Source organism: Microtus pennsylvanicus, chromosome 6 (genome assembly GCF_037038515.1).
Source record: "Microtus pennsylvanicus isolate mMicPen1 chromosome 6, mMicPen1.hap1, whole genome shotgun sequence".
Classification (NCBI taxonomy): Eukaryota; Metazoa; Chordata; class Mammalia; order Rodentia; family Cricetidae; genus Microtus; species Microtus pennsylvanicus.
Window position 1 is genome coordinate 85677019 of NC_134584.1, and position 15335 is coordinate 85692353.

Genomic DNA, 15335 nt, shown 5'->3' on the forward strand with positions numbered 1-15335 from the left:
CCTTTTCACGGGATGGAGGCCCAGTAGGGGAGAGGAAGCTTCCTGGCACCCAGGTGAGGCTTTTGTAGTAAAAGTAGACGAAGCGGAGACCTCCATAGTGACACCCGCCCTATAGAAGGGGAGAGACAAGTGGTTAGAGCAGGCAGGGGAGAAATAGCTGGAGAAGCCCAAGGGTCAAAAGGGCACAGCAGGGAGAGAGGACGCTTACTGAGCAGGCGAGGGAGAGATGGATGGTTGTTAAGGTGAACAGAAGTGGCTGAAGAGGCGGACTCCAGAATCGAATTTGGTGGTTGGCAGGAGCCGGCAGAAGCGAAGTATTTGTACATTCCTCGGGGGAGTCAGCCCAGCAGCTTGAGTCAGTTTGAAACATGGAGACGAGGGCATGGCAGAAAGGTCCACGTAGCATTTTATGCCAGTGCTACCCAAAGAGAGGGAACTCTGGAAGGGGGTGGTGCTTGGAGACCCCTTAATTTAGGGGATGGGACAGTGGTGAAAACGAGGACAGTAGTGGGTGACCCAAAGGGTAACCCTTTTATTCACGTATAAGAAGTTCAGCTGTGGCCAGAGCGCATAGGCAAGGTGCCATCCTTGGACAACATGTCCTAAGTTTTTGATAAGTAATCAACAGGTGTCCCAGTTAGTGACCAGGAACCCGAGGGCATATCCTCCTTTCCTGTAACCTGGAGAGACAAAGGGCAAGTTAGGTCCAGAAGATGCCAGGCTGGAGCCTGGAGGGGGCCTGCTGAAGCCTATGAAGTGGCTTAGCAATGGGTGCAAGAGGAGTTCATGCAAGGGGCCAAGGGTCGCCTCATATAGCATATGGCAAGAAGAGAGAAGGGATCCAAGAGCATGAGAAGCTGGCCATCCCTCGGAAGGACAGGATTTCATTCTTGGTGGTGGCGGCTGTCAGTGACTGAATTAAGTGTTTTCTATCTAGGGTAAAGGCCTTGTGGGTTAGAGCAATAGTTAATCCCAGATAAGTCATCTGGGGAGTTGACTGCTGCACCCGAGAGGGTGAGACCTTACATCCCCAGCTGGACAGAAAGTTTAAAAAGGCAGAGGTGTCTGTCTGGCTAATTTGCAGGCATGGACTACGAAGAAGATTGGTAATGTACTGTATAATCTTGGATTTAGGAAGAGTAAGTCAGAGGATAGGGCTGGCCAAAGAGATGTGGAATGTCCCGGAACCCCTGGGGTACGACAGTCCAGAAGAGTTGAGGGGAAGATAAGTATCCGGGTCAGTCCAAGTTAAGGCAAGGGGTATTTTGAGATTGGGGATCAAGAGGTATGAAAAATAAGGCATCCTTGGGGTCTAGAGCAGAGAAATGGAAGGTCCCTGAAGAGAAGCTGATCTGGGCCTTTCCATATCAATCATTGATCAAAAATTGTCCTACAGACCCGCCTACAGGCAACTATCTCAACTGAGCTTCCTCTTCCAGGTATGCGTAGGTTGTGCTAAGCTGCCAGCCCTGATGGCCTGAGGTGCATGGTAGCTGCAGAGAGCTGACTCCTGCCGGCTCTCCTCTGATCTCATATGTACATTGTGGCATAGGCAACTTCTCCGCAGAAATAAATAAACAAAGGTAATTTTTAAACATTTAAGATTCGGAAGAGGGGGATGGTGTCATATGCCTTTAATCTTAGCACTTGGGGGGGGGTTGGATAATAATAAAATACATAAAGTCAAATTAGGACTGGGAGAGGAGGTTAAAGAGCCTGCTTTGGAAACACAAGAACCTCAATCCAAGTACCAGAACCCAAGTGAAACAGCTAGTCAGCGTGGTATTGTCTTATGATGCCAGTGCTGGACAGAAGGAGACAAGAACACCCCTGGGGCTCACTCAGTAGCCTCCTAGCCTCTCGCTGCGTTCCAGGTCAGTGAGATACCCTAGCTCGACAAATGACAGGAAGCATGTGAGGAGTAACATTTGAGGCTTCTGGCCTCTTCATGGATTCACACACATGAGTACCTACATGTGCACAAAAGAAAAAATAAAGACAAAACAGAAAGAGTAAAACAGCACTAGATGCAGTAACATAGATGCAATTCTTACTTTCCTTATGACTGTGACCAAACGCTTATACACCACGATGCTCGGGAGGAAGACTGAGTCTCCCTTGGTAGAAAGAAGGTGAGTGGAGTTCACAGTGGGAGTCAAGGCTCCTCACATCCTGGGGTCAGGAAGCCAAGAAAGGGGAATGCAGACTCTCAGCTGGCTTTCTTCTTTTTCTCGATTTATTGAGTGTGAACCCTGAGCTCGTGAGACGGTGCTGCCTACCTTCAGGGTGGGTCTTCTAAGATAGACCAGAATGCTCTCCACTTAGAGCGATCCTCCAGCCTCTGCAGCCAGAGTGTTGAGATTAAAGGTGTGCACCACCATGCCTGGCACAACCCATACTAGTTCATGAGCATTTCCCCAAATTTTTCAGGAACTGTAAGCAATGTCTAGGAGTCAGCAGCATTATCCTCAAACATTGCTCACGGCTGCCATGGCTGCCCACAGACGGCTAGCTGCCATCACTCATCAGAGAATCCTCTTTGTTCAGCAAGTGGAAACCACAGCTGGACTCAGTGCAGAGAAGAGAAGATTGCGGTGAGCCCAGCCCTGATGGGTACATCTATATCACTGCTCCTGCATCTGTGGCTCAGGGACCATGGAGGAAGAGGGGACAGAAAGGTGGTAAGAGCCAGAACACCAGGAAGCCTGCTGTGAAACCAGCTCTCCTAGAAATGGCTGCATAAAAACCAGAAAGTGGCAGTATCAATAGACCAGCTAACATGGAAGGGGAACAGTTTCACTTGGTCCTACCCCTAGGTGAAGAGCTTTATGCAACTAATGTCTTCTGATTTAGCCCCTCCCAGGGATGAGCTCCCTCACTGTTATCTAATACAACAAAAATGGCCTCATTGGGTTATATTAATATATTTTTGCATACATATACACATACAGACATACATACATATACACATATGTATGCACACACATGCATACAATGTACACATATATATACGTACACACATATACATACACATATGCACATACACATACATATATGTGTGTACATAGCATAATGTTTCCAGAAAAAGAAGCTATTGATTTGAGAATGACGGGTGTAAGAGGGTTGGAGGAAGGAAAGGAGAGGAGAAAGTGATATAGCTCTGTGTTAAAATTGCTTGATAGAAGAGAAAACAGACTACAGTGAAAGGAAGTGTCACGGCTCCCACTGCATGCGAAGCGGACAGATGGCGAGGGCTGTATCTGCTTCACCACAAAAACGACCAGATCCACCGTGTTCAAAGGAGAATTTAGTTATCTATTTATTTGTTTACTTTTTTCTGATTTTTGAGATAGGGTTTCTGTGTAGCTCTGGCTGTCTTGGAACTCACTCTGCAGAACAGGCTGGCCTTGAACTCAGACAGATACCCCTGCCTCTAAATCCCGAGTGCTGGAATTAAAGGTGTGCGCCACCACCGCCCAGTTTACTTATTTTATTTGAGACAAGGCGTCTGAGACTGCCCTAGAACTCATTCTGAAGCCCCGGCTGACCACCCCCGTGTCTTGGATTCCTGAGTGCTGGGATAGCAGATGTGTACTACTCTACCTGGCTTTCCTGCACCCGAGTTTTGTTTTCTTTCATCGTCATGATCGCTGTGTGATGAAGTGGACTTTGTCCAGAACGCGGAAGTAGCCATTTGCTCACCTGGACAAACAGAAGAGGTGTCCTCAGAGTGATGGCTGCCAGGTGGCACAGTTCCCAGCCAGGGCCTGTGTGTGAAGCTGTCAAACTTGGAGCAAGCACTCTCCCTCTGTGCGGGCTGTTATAAGCACAGCTGCCCTGTCCCTTGGCCAAACAACGTGCATGCTCTCCTTTCTCTGGTGGGTAGCTCAGGATGATGGTGCCAGGAATGGAGATGTGTCGTAGGGGTTTCTCCTGGAGAGTCATCACACAGGCTTCTCCGGGATCTGCTTTTTTTTTCTCATCCTGTATCCTTTGGTAGCAAGAAGAGAGTAAGATAATGAGATGAGTCTATAGCCAGCTAGTGAGAAAGACTGCCTGACCTGCAGTATCAGGAAGCTGGGGAGAAAAAGGTTGCTGTTCCCTGGACCTGGTGCCTCACCTGCTCAGTTCCTGGAAAGCTAAACCAAATCAGGCTCTGTTGCTCCCTGCCTGCCATTCAGCTCATCCAACAGGAGTCTCTTACGGACAAAAAGAGAGAGAAGGTGAGCAGATCTAAGGTGCTTCCTCCTGCTGCCCTGGTTGCCGAGAGCCTCGTGTATCCTTCTGCTGGGGGCCATGCCTCCTTCTCCTTCTGTCTGCATGTTCTGGAGACGTCTCATTGCTCTTTCAAATTTTGCAGCAGTTGCCTTCTGTGGACATCACGTCACCCAGCTAGCACTATGCTTGTTGTTAATTTAAGTGCTTTGAAGGCATCATCAGTTTCGAGTGTGGTCTGCTTTCTGTGAACTCTGGTGGAAAGGGGATCCCACTCTGGCTAAGGCTGCACAGCAGCATACACAGCAGACACACGTGTGCTGCTTCTCCATAAGCCTGAGGTGGAAATGTGGGCCTTATCATGGACATGTTTCTGACTGCAGAGCTGAGCCATGGAGAGCTTCGTGGGTTCCCGAAAGTCTCAGAGCTGGTAGAAACGTAGGCACAAAGTGTCTAATGCAGGTTTTCTGGGTTCAGGCTTTAACCATTCTTGTTGCTCTGAACTTTCCTAAGAAATAATGGTGATGGTGGAGATAATGGGGACAATGAAGATCACCGTGATGGTGATGTGGTAATGTTGGCCATGGTGAGATGAGGGTCGTGGTGGTGATGACTGTAGCGATAGAGGTGACGATGGTGATTGTCATGGTAGTGATGTAGTGACGGTGGTCATGGTGGAGAAGATGGCCATGGTGATGCTGGTAGGGATGGTGCTGATGTAGTGATGGTGGTCATGGTGGAGATGGTGGCCATGGTGATGCTGGTAGGGATGGTGCTGATGTAGTGATGGTGGTCATGGTGGAGATGGTCGCCATGGTGATGCTGGTAGGGATGGTGCTGATGTAGTGATGGTGGTCATGGTGGAAATGGTGGTTGTGGTAATGATGGTCATGTTGGTTAGTTGGTTAGTTTTATCACAACTTAACACAAGCCAGAATTGTTTGGGATAAGGACTCTCAATTTGAGAAAATGCTTCCATAAGACTGATCTGTAGGCATGACTGTGGGGCATTTTCTTGATAAATGATTGATGTGGGAGAGCCTAGCCCACTATGTATGGTGCCATCCCTACACAGGTGGTCTGGAGTGTGTAAAGAAGCAGCTGAGCAAACAGGGGGAACAAGCCAGTAAGCAGCATTCCTCCATGGCCCCTGCTTCAGTTCCTGACTCCTGGTTCCTGCTCTGGCTTCTCTCAGTGAAGGACTAAGCTGTAAGGAGAAACAAACTCTTCCCTTCTCAAGGTATTCTTGGTTATGGTCTTTATCACAGCAATAGGAAGCAAACTAAGACCATGGTGATGGTGATTGCGATGGTGGCGAAGATGGATATGGTGGTGATAATGGTGGTTATAGTGGCGATGACGATGGTGGTGGTTATAGTGGTGGTAAAGGTTGAAGTGCTGATGATAATGCTGATGATGATGGTAGCAGTTACAGTGGTGGATATGGTGGTGATAATGGTGGTTATAGTGGTGATGATGATGGTGGTGGTTATAGTGGTGGTAAAGGTTGAAGTGCTGATGTAATGCTGATGATGGTGGTAGCGGTTACAGTGGTGGATATGGTGGTGATAATGGTGGTTATAGTGGCGATGACGATGGTGGTGGTTATAGTGGTGGTAAAGGTTGAAATGCTGATGATAATGGTGATGATGGTGGTAGCGGTTACAGTGGTGGATATGGTGGTGATAATGGTGATTATAGTGGCGATGATGATGGTGGTGGTTATAGTGGTGGTAAAGGTTGAAGTGCTGATGATAATGCTGATGATGATGGTAGCAGTGATAGTGGTGATGACAGTGACTGTGGTGGTGGTGTTGATAGTGGTCGTGGTGGTAGCAGACACAGTGATGACTTACATTTGGACAGGACCCACAGATGCTCTCTGGTTGAATAAAACTCAGCAATATACAAGTAAATGGTCTCTCATGATGCCTTTGAACAACCCAACCAAGGCCTTGGAACACAACATCCCACCTGAGACATGGTGCTATTCTGAAAAATCCCTTCACAGACACACCTAACAATCAGGTCTTGCCAACTATGTGGGTATCTCTAAGCCCAGTCAAGCTGACACCTGGAATGAGCCATTACAGCCATATTTTTTTAATTTATTTATTTATTAAGGATTTCTGCCTCCTCCCCGCCACCGCCTCCCATTTCCCTCCCCCTCCCCCGATCAAGTCCCCCTCCCTCATCTGCTCGAAGAGCAATCAGGGTTCCCTGACCTGTGGGAAGCCCAAGGACCGCCCACCTCTATCCAGGTCTAGTAAGGTGAGCATCCAAACTGCCTAGGCTCCCCCAAAGCCAGTATGTGCAGTAGGATCAAAAACCCACTGCGATTGTTCTTGAGTTCTCAGTATTCCTCATTGTCCGCTATGTTCAGCTAGTCCGGATTTATCCCATGCTTTTTCAGACCCAGGCCAGCTGGCCTTGGTGAGTTCCCGATAGAACATCCCCATTGTCTCAGTGTGTGGGTGCACCCCTCGCGGTCCTGAGTTCCTTGCTCGTGCTCCGTCTCCTTCTGCTCCTGATTTGGACCTTGAGATTTCTGTCCAGTGCTCCAATGTGGGTCTCTGTCTCTGTCTCCTTTCATCGCCTGATAAAGGTTAATATTCATGAGGATGCCTATGTGTTTGTCTTTGGATCCACCTTCTTATTTAGCTTCTCTAGGAACATGAATTATAAGCTCAATGTCCTTTATTTATGGCTAGAAACCAAATATGAGTGAGTACATCCCATGTTCCTCTTTTTGGGTCTGGCTTACCTCACTCAGGATAGTGTTTTCTATTTCCATCCATTTGTATGCAAAATTCAAGAAGTCCTTGTTTTTTACTGCTGAGTAATACTCTAATATGTATATATTCCATACTTTCTTCATCCATTCTTCCGTTGAAGGGCATCTAGGTTGTTTCCAGGTTCTGGCTATTACAAACAATGCTGCCATGAACATAGTTGATACAGCCATATTTTAAATTACTCCAGAATGCAGTGACTTGAGCTGGGCATGGTCACATGTGCCGTTCATCCCTGCAGTCAGGAATCGGAGGCAGGGGGAATCACCCATTCAAGGTGAGACTGGGTTTCTTAGTGAGACTGTGTTGGTTGCTTGGCATATATCCAGTTGGGTGGAGCTTAGCTGGGTGACAACTCGGGTGTCTTTCATTCTTTTCTGAGGACACTTGTTCTCAGGGTAAGTGCAAGAGGACAGGCCATACCCACACTTCAGGTTGGCTATGTGCCATCAACTAAAGCAATTCATAGGGCCACGTCCAAGCCCAAGGGGTGGGAGAGCAGTGTTGCCCCACTGAAAATGCAGCAAGGCTCTGTAAACAGAAAGGAGAGAATAACTGAGCAATTGTTCAACCTAAAAAGCCACAGGAGTTAGAAGAGAGCTGACTCGGGCTGATCTCATTCGCGTGAAGGAAAATCAGAACTTTTTGACATTTCCAAAGGACTTCTAAGGAAGCTGAGGTGGCTATTTATGTTCACAGAGTGACTCACAGGAGTCACATGGCATGAAATAGGAAAATTCGATGCTAATTGTGCAGCCCCAGGGCTCCCTGCCTAACAGTAATAACATCTTGTGTTGTTCGGCCTTTTCCAGCTCACAGCGCCTCCAACCGTAGCATCTGACTTCACAGTCAAAACAACCCTTCTCGGGTCTTAACCCGGGAGGGAACACAGGCGGAAGGGACTTGTTCAAGGTAACACACTTGATGGGTGTAAATGTTTGTATTCCCCAGTTGGTAAAGCGCTTGCTATGCAAGCCTGAGTACCCCAGAAGCCGCGTGTAAACTGGAGGGGTGGTGGGGTAGCAACAGCCTGCCACCCTGGGCTGAGGTGGGGAGGCAGGTGGATCCTTGGGGTGCATTGGCCAGCTAGTCTAAGCTAAACAGTGAACTCCAGGCCAATAACTGGGGGTGTTCTTTGGGCTCTAGGAGCATGCGCGTGCACAGAAAGACACCCACCCACACACACACACACATACACACACACCCAGAGATCGCTTTGTACAGTCAATGCCTATTCATTCACAGACCCTGGCTGCTTCCACGGGGCAAAAAGAGTGGAAGTAAAGAAGCCGCCTCTGCTTCAGCAACCTCATCCACCTTCTCACTTTGCCGCTGAGTCAGCCCTGGACCAAGGCACAGAGGGGCTCCTTCCCTCCTTCCCTCTCCCTCAGCAGTTGGCCGGAGCCCACCAGCCTGGGGCTGTACTCTTCTCACTCCGCAGACCTCCACACTTCTTCAGATAGAAACAGTTTTTGTTGTTGGTAAAGGGGTGTGTGTGTGTGTGTGTGTAACTGTGTGCATCATTGCATGGTAGGCGTGGAGGTCACAGGTCAATCTTGGGAGACCTTCCTTTGTAACTGTCAGAAAAGCTTCTTCCCTCCCACCACAGTGTCTCAGGGATGGAACTCAGGTGTCAGGCTTGGCAGCAAGCTCTTTATCTGGCACCATCCATCTTGAGGGCCCCCAAACAGAAGCAAAGAGTGCAACAACCCTGGTGTGGGGGTGTTCCCAACATCTTCAGCGAGCTTTGTTTCCTTGTCTGTGCTTGTCCCTCCCTTCTTTTGTGTGTGGGATATTATTTAAAAAGATGCCTTTTTGTTTCTATATATGTGCATGCACACACAAGTGCAGCTGGCCTCAGAGGCCAGAAGAGGGTGTTACATCCCCTGGAGCCACAGTTAACAGAAGCTGTGAACCACCTGGCTGGGTTGTTGGGAAGTGAGCACTGGTCGTTTGTGATAGCAGTGTTTGCTCTTAATTACAGAGACTGGCATTCACTTAAAGGGTGTGTGCGCGTGTGAGTGTGTGTGTGTGCACCAGCATGTGTGTGTGTGTGTGCACCAGCGTGTGTGTGTGCGTGCATGCACACGTGCATGTGAAGAGGTTAGAGAACGTCTTACAGAATCGAGGGCTGTTGTGGCCCTATTAAATATTAGTCACAGATTTACCATGTGGTCCCAGGGTTGAAGTTGTTAGACTTGGAAGCGGGCACCTTTACCCAGGGAGCCATCTTGCTGGCCCCTTGCTGCTTCTTATGGGAAAAACAACACTATCAACTCTAAAAAGAAACGCAGGTGTCCAGTGTGGCAGCAGAAGTCTGTGATCCCAGTACTGCGGCGCGCTGAGGCAGGATGTAGAATCCTAAACTAGCCTGGACTACATAGTGAGACCCTGCCTCAAAAGGAGGTAAGTAGGATCTAGCAGTGATAGCACACGCCTTTAATCCCAGCACACGGGAGGCAGAGGCAGGCGAATCTTTGAGAGTTCGAGGCCAGTCTGGTCGTGTTCCAGCACAGCCAGGGTTCTGTAGTGAGATCCTGCCTCAAACAATCAATCAAACAAACAAACAATCAACCACTCAGTGAGTAAGTAAAGTAAATCTCGGGGAGCGTTGGTTGGGGTGTGGTACACCCCTTGCCTAGCATTTCCAAGCATTTTCTAAATCCTGGGTTCCATTCCTTAAAGAGGAGAAAAAGATCTTTAGTCTCACTGCTCAGTTGCAGACAAGCGCGATGCACGCAGTCCTCGACCCTGAGTCCCCGAGCCGCTTCCCCCCCCCCCATCCTGCTGTGGCAACGTCGCTCTTGGCGGGGGGGGGGGGGGGGGGGCAGAAGAAACCTGTTTCCAGGGCATGGATTAGCAGTTGCACCCTAAATACTGTTTTTCTAAGAGCATGAATTATTTAGGTCGCCATCGGCAAAGGGGACTTGGCTGAAATTCCGGGCAGCCTCCTGCCTTCCTACCGCCTCGGCAGGAACAGGTAGGTGGAACTGGGGTTCCACAGCTCTGCTTCTCAAAATGCCAGCCCCTCGAAGCCCTCCCTTCCTTAGTTCTGTTCCGCATTGAGAAGTCACCTTAAGGGACACAGAAAACCAAGAAAAGCCCATTGCAAGGAGCGATGGGGGATGCTTGCTCTCAGCTCCTGGTTGGAAGGTCACTTGGCTGCGAATGATCACAGGGCTCGGTCTGTCCAGCCTTCCCCCTAGCTTCGGAGAAGCCTCCCCCTCCTTCGCGCCACAGCTGGAGCAGCTGCCCTGTTCCACACTGGCTTCGCTGCGCAGGTCTCCGCGACCCACGCAGCTCTTTTATGCACCCCTCGGGCTGCATGGGTCGGTGTACCACACGCTGCTTGCAAGCCTCGGCGTTGACCAGGTGGGATCCTCGCGACTCCGGGAGAACTGGCCGAGGCACCCACTAGATCCGATGCAGGTGAGCAGGGCTCCTCAGAGTGGGGTGCCTGGGGTAGGACCTAGCGTTCGACTAGGAGCTCAGTTTTCCTTTATATTGCAGTAGATCTTCAGCCCTCTCTGTGAATAAGTTTTCTTTTGAGTTGATTTCCAAATTTTATTTGATTCTCTGAAAAACAAAACAAACCACGTCTTTCTCTGAAGAGTTTCTCTTGAAGTGTGTGTAAGTGAATAGACTTATTTCTCTCTTTAAAATGGTTTTATGGGGGGGGGGGCGTTGGCACCAAGGGCCTCGCACATGAAAAGAACTCTGCCATTCAGTCGCATCCCCAGCCCCCAAATCCGTTTTCTTCTAACTATTCTCAGCTCTGGGTCTGCAGCCCCTGGCGACCAGTGTCTTTACCACCTGCTGGGCACACGTGACTGAGCTGTGAGAGTTACTGGCCCAAGTCCAGAAGGCAGCCTGCCCTTTCTCAGCCTGGTAGCTCCCAGGGCGTCCCCGTGGCTGGGGTTTGGGGGTCCCCGGCTCAGGCGCCCTGACCACACCGGTTCCACATGGTGCTGCTGGGTCGGAGGTCCTTGGGACTTTGAACAAGAACACCTCTGAATGGCCTCTCTCTCTCTCTCTCTCTCTCTCTCTCTCTCTCTCTCTCTCTCTCTCTCTCTCTCTCTCTCTCTCTCTCCTCTCTCCTCTCTTTCTTTCCTTCCCTCCCTCTCTCTGTTTCTCTGTTTCTGGTCTTTACTCTGTCTTTTTTTCCCTCTCTGTCCCTCTCCTCTGTTTTTTCTCTTTATAGCTCACCTGTCTGTCTCTGACTCTCCTCTCTTTCCTTTTCTCTTTACCTGTGAATTTTTTTCTCCTCCGAGTTTCTCCATGCAGACAGCCTCACACACATCCCCTGCAGGACCCTGGGCTAGGCCCCTAGGGACTGGGATGCACATTCCCCCAGCAATCTCATGTCTTTGTTGCAGGGTAGGGGCATGGGATGTGTCCCTGAGACCTGGCCCAAGAAGCCAAACCAGAATAGGACTGGAGCACAGCAGCTTGGGGGAGCAGGAATAGCCAGCACACCCTGAACCCTCTGCTCTTAGCCCAAGGCCAAGGGCACATCTGAATAAACCCTGCCCAGAACCTGGTCTGGTTTGGGGTTAGCGGTTTCACATGGCCTCCTTATGTCCCTTGCAACTTATTTCTAGGGTGATCTCAGGTCATTAGGTATGCTTAGCTGTGATATCTATGCTCCCTAATTATGTGGCCTCAAGTCTCTCCCCTCCTCAACACCTCACCCATGGCTGCAGGGAGATCCCCCCTTCCGGAATGCTTGAATTTATCTCTGTTGTTCTGTTTTCCCTTAAGACGCAAGAACCTACAGAGGATCATAAAGATGCCACCCTGCGCAGGCGCCACTTTCCCTCCATGTAAGATGGGTTAGTTCAATGTCATCTTCTCCCAGAGAGTCCATATAAGTGGTCCTTGGGGGCAGGAGGAAGAGGGTGAATTTGACATTGAAAGAAATGATGGGGCAGTGTCCAGCAAAGGGCTGTTCTGCATTGTCTGCGGTCACTTTAGGCTCTAGCATAGGGGTTGAATTATTTAGTTTATTTTTTGCTTAATTTACTTATTTATTTTTATTTTTTTTCTGAGACTGGGTTTCTGTGTAGCCTCCTGAGTTAGGATAAGGATGTGTGCTAGTCCTCCTGGCTACGTTGTTGGTGGTGGGGGTGGTGGTAGCTTATAGGCTCCAAGGAGGCCCCGGGAAGGGCCAAAGAGGAAGGTTCTATTCTGGGATCTTTCAATCCAGGCTGTCCTCACAGTACTAGACAGTTCAGAGCTTCCAGGCAGCTCACTCTGACCGCTCAGGCAATGCCAAGTTCATCTTGGTGGTGAAAGGGTTGCTCTAACCAGTGGGTGGAGCCACCCTCCTCCAGTCCCCAAACACTGCCCTGGAAGGCAGACCTTGGACAGCAGCCCAGGCTGGGAGATTGTTGGTGGTGGTGGTGGGGGTTTCTTGAGGATTCTTGGATTCTACCAGGCCAGGGTGAGAACCGCAGGATTGCTAAAATACCCAGTAGTCTCGCTGGAATGGGAGACCCTGGAGGCCTCATAGTCACCCACCTATGCATCAGGGTTCTCTGTTGGGGACAGTAACAGAGCACCTGGGAGGCTTGGGGTGGGCTACCCAAGCTCCATAAACACAGGCGACTTTTGAATTTACTCCCAGGAGAATGTGTGGCTTCCTTCCTCTTCCTTCTTTCCACATAGTGCAGGAGTGTGTGCAATGTACACAGGAGGCCAGAGGCTTCCTCAGTCACTGTCTGCCTTGTTTCTTGAGACAAGGCCTCTTGCTGAGAGCTTGCAGATTCTGCCAGGCTGGTGGCCTCTGAGTTCTAGGGATCCATGCGTCTCTGTCAGCTCAGGTTGGGATTACAGATGCCACTGTGCCTGACTACTTTTGTAGAAATTCTGAGGAATTAGACTCAGCTCCTCATGCTTGTGTGGCGAGCGCTTTACCAGTCGAACCATCTCCGACGTCCCTCTCCTTCCTTCCTCTGAGCCACTACAGCTGGCTTGATTTCTCCTCAAAACTGTTACAGTACTCAGGACACCGTGAGGCGCTGCAGCTGTCAGTCTCCGTAGCCTTGGGAATCTCCCACCACCCCAGACAGGAAGCAGAGACCAATCTGGGTCCCTCCTGTCCCCACCCCAGCTGCAGCAGCAACCACTGTCTGCCATTGATCCTGGGAGTCATGTGCGCTCTGTTTCCATACATGGAACCTCATAGTGAGTGGCCTTTGTGTCTGGATTCTCTCACTTCTGATGGATTTCTTCCTAAATGCATCTTTACAGATTTTGGGTGTTAACTGCACACACATGAGCTGTGCGGTTGATGGTGGTTTTCAACCTGCAATCTAGAATCACCTGGGAAGAGTCCCAGTTGGAGGCTGTCAGGATCTGGTCAGCCTCTTTGTGGGCTGTCTGGATTACACTAATTGATGTGTGAAGACTCGGCCCACCACGGGTGGCGTTGTTCCCTAAGCAGGGCACCTTGGACTGTATATACTTAGAGGAGGCTGAGCATGAGTGGGCACGTTTATGCTCTCTGGACTGTTATGTGACTGGCTGCTTCAAGTTCCTGCTTTGACTTTCCTACTGTGCTGAACTGGTCCTCAGCTGTGAGCTAGAAATGAACCTTCTCTCCCGTACATTGCTTTCGTTAGCAGCAGACTTAAAGCCAGGACAAGCATGGGAGACGCTCTTACTCACTTCACAGCTCACGTTTCTTTCTTCCTCTTTTCTCGTGACTGCCCCTTTCCCTGCACAGACCAAGGCAGACATTCAAAACAGGACCATGTTCTGGCTCAGGCACTGTGGTGCATGCCTGTTATCCTTGCACTCAGGAAATGGAGGCAGGAGGATTAGGAGTTGAATATAAGCCTTAGCTACAAGGCCAGCCTGGGCTACATGAGACCCTGACTCAATAGAACAACAACGAAAAAGAAGGGGTGACTAGACTATGCACATTCCTAATTCTCCCCAAGACCATTTGTGTGTTTGTGATCACGTGCATGTGTGTGCATATGTGTGTGTAAACCAGTGATCAAATGCATCAGAAGTCAAAGCTTTTTAAAAGCCTTGGTTTAAAAAAATATCTTAAATTTATTCTTTGATAATTTATACAACATATCTTTTAATTTATATATTTTTAATTCTGATCTTTATCTTGTATGTCCTTTGTACACGCAGTCACAGGCAACTGCTGCCATGTGCTGTGGAGGTCAGAGGACAATTTATGGGAGTCAGTTCTCTCCTTCTACTGTGTGGGTTTGCAGGGTGGACTTCAAGATGATTAGTTTTGGTGGCAAATGTCTTCATCCACTGAGCCGTCTCACCAGCCCTGTATACTGCATCTTGACATAAGTTATATGATCCCAAATTTTGGCAACAGAGAGAAGAGGAGAAGGGAAAGAACTGGGGCTCTAAAAGCTGTTTCAAGGGTGCACCCATAATGGCCTGACTTCCTCTCACTAAACCTACCCCTCTAAGTAGCCCTTACCAATGGATTACCCACTGATGACATCATAGCCTCACAAAGCACACCCCTCTCCCCCAGGCCCAGCTCTGCTCATAGTTCACTGGGGACCAATCCTACAACACATGACTCTTGGAGATAACTCAGATCCAAACCATAGCAGCCATCAATAAATGCTTGCTCAAGGCTGGACACTGTGATGCACGAGGTTTACTCACTTGGGAGGTAGAGGCAGGTGGATTGCTGTGAATTCGAGGCCATCATGGTCTACATACTGAGACTCTACCTTAAGATTGATAACGTAAAAATATTTGTTCAACAAACAAAGGAGCCACCAATCCTCGTGGCCACCTTAACAAACTGGCAGGTTGATTCATCAACACTTCAGTGGCACAGAGACGCCATGCCATCTAGCCAAAGGGGCAGCAAGTGCGAAGCGGTTGGCAGACTTCTGCCCATGCCAAACTCTGAGGATTCAAAAGCAGAGCCAGCAGAAGGAATTTGAAAGACAAAGACATGCTATTAGCAAAGGTGCCTCCTGCTGCTGCCTGGGGCGACTGACAGCAGCTTCCTGGAGGAACAGGAAGAAACACCTGACTCTGTAGACCAGCTGGCTCCTTGCTGCAGCCTAGAGCTGGGCTTACAGGTGCAGTCATCGTGCCTGGCTTGGGACACGTGTGTGTGTGTGTGTGTGTGTGTGTGTGTGTGTGTGTGTGTGTGTGTAAGGAGCCCAGATGCCGGCCGTGGGTGTTGTTCCTGAGACAGCGTCACCCGGTTTTATGGGACAGTCTATCACTGAAATCAGAGGCCCCCCACCCATCTAGGCCAGCAGGTCAGTGGCCCTCATGTGTCCCCCCACCTCCATGTCACTGGCTGTGTGTGCCACTAGGCCT

General features: G+C 49.5%; 1 protein-coding gene across 1 annotated transcript in view; it reads left to right on the plus strand.

Annotated features, from left to right (window-relative positions):
• Positions 1-10277: 10277 nt before the first annotated feature.
• LOC142852167 (uncharacterized) overlaps positions 10278-15335 on the plus strand; it is a 117165-nt gene continuing 112107 nt past the window's right edge. The window contains exon 1 of the mRNA XM_075976673.1: positions 10278-10436. The gene's annotated coding sequence lies outside the window, so the exon portion shown is untranslated. The remainder of the gene's footprint in view (positions 10437-15335) is intronic.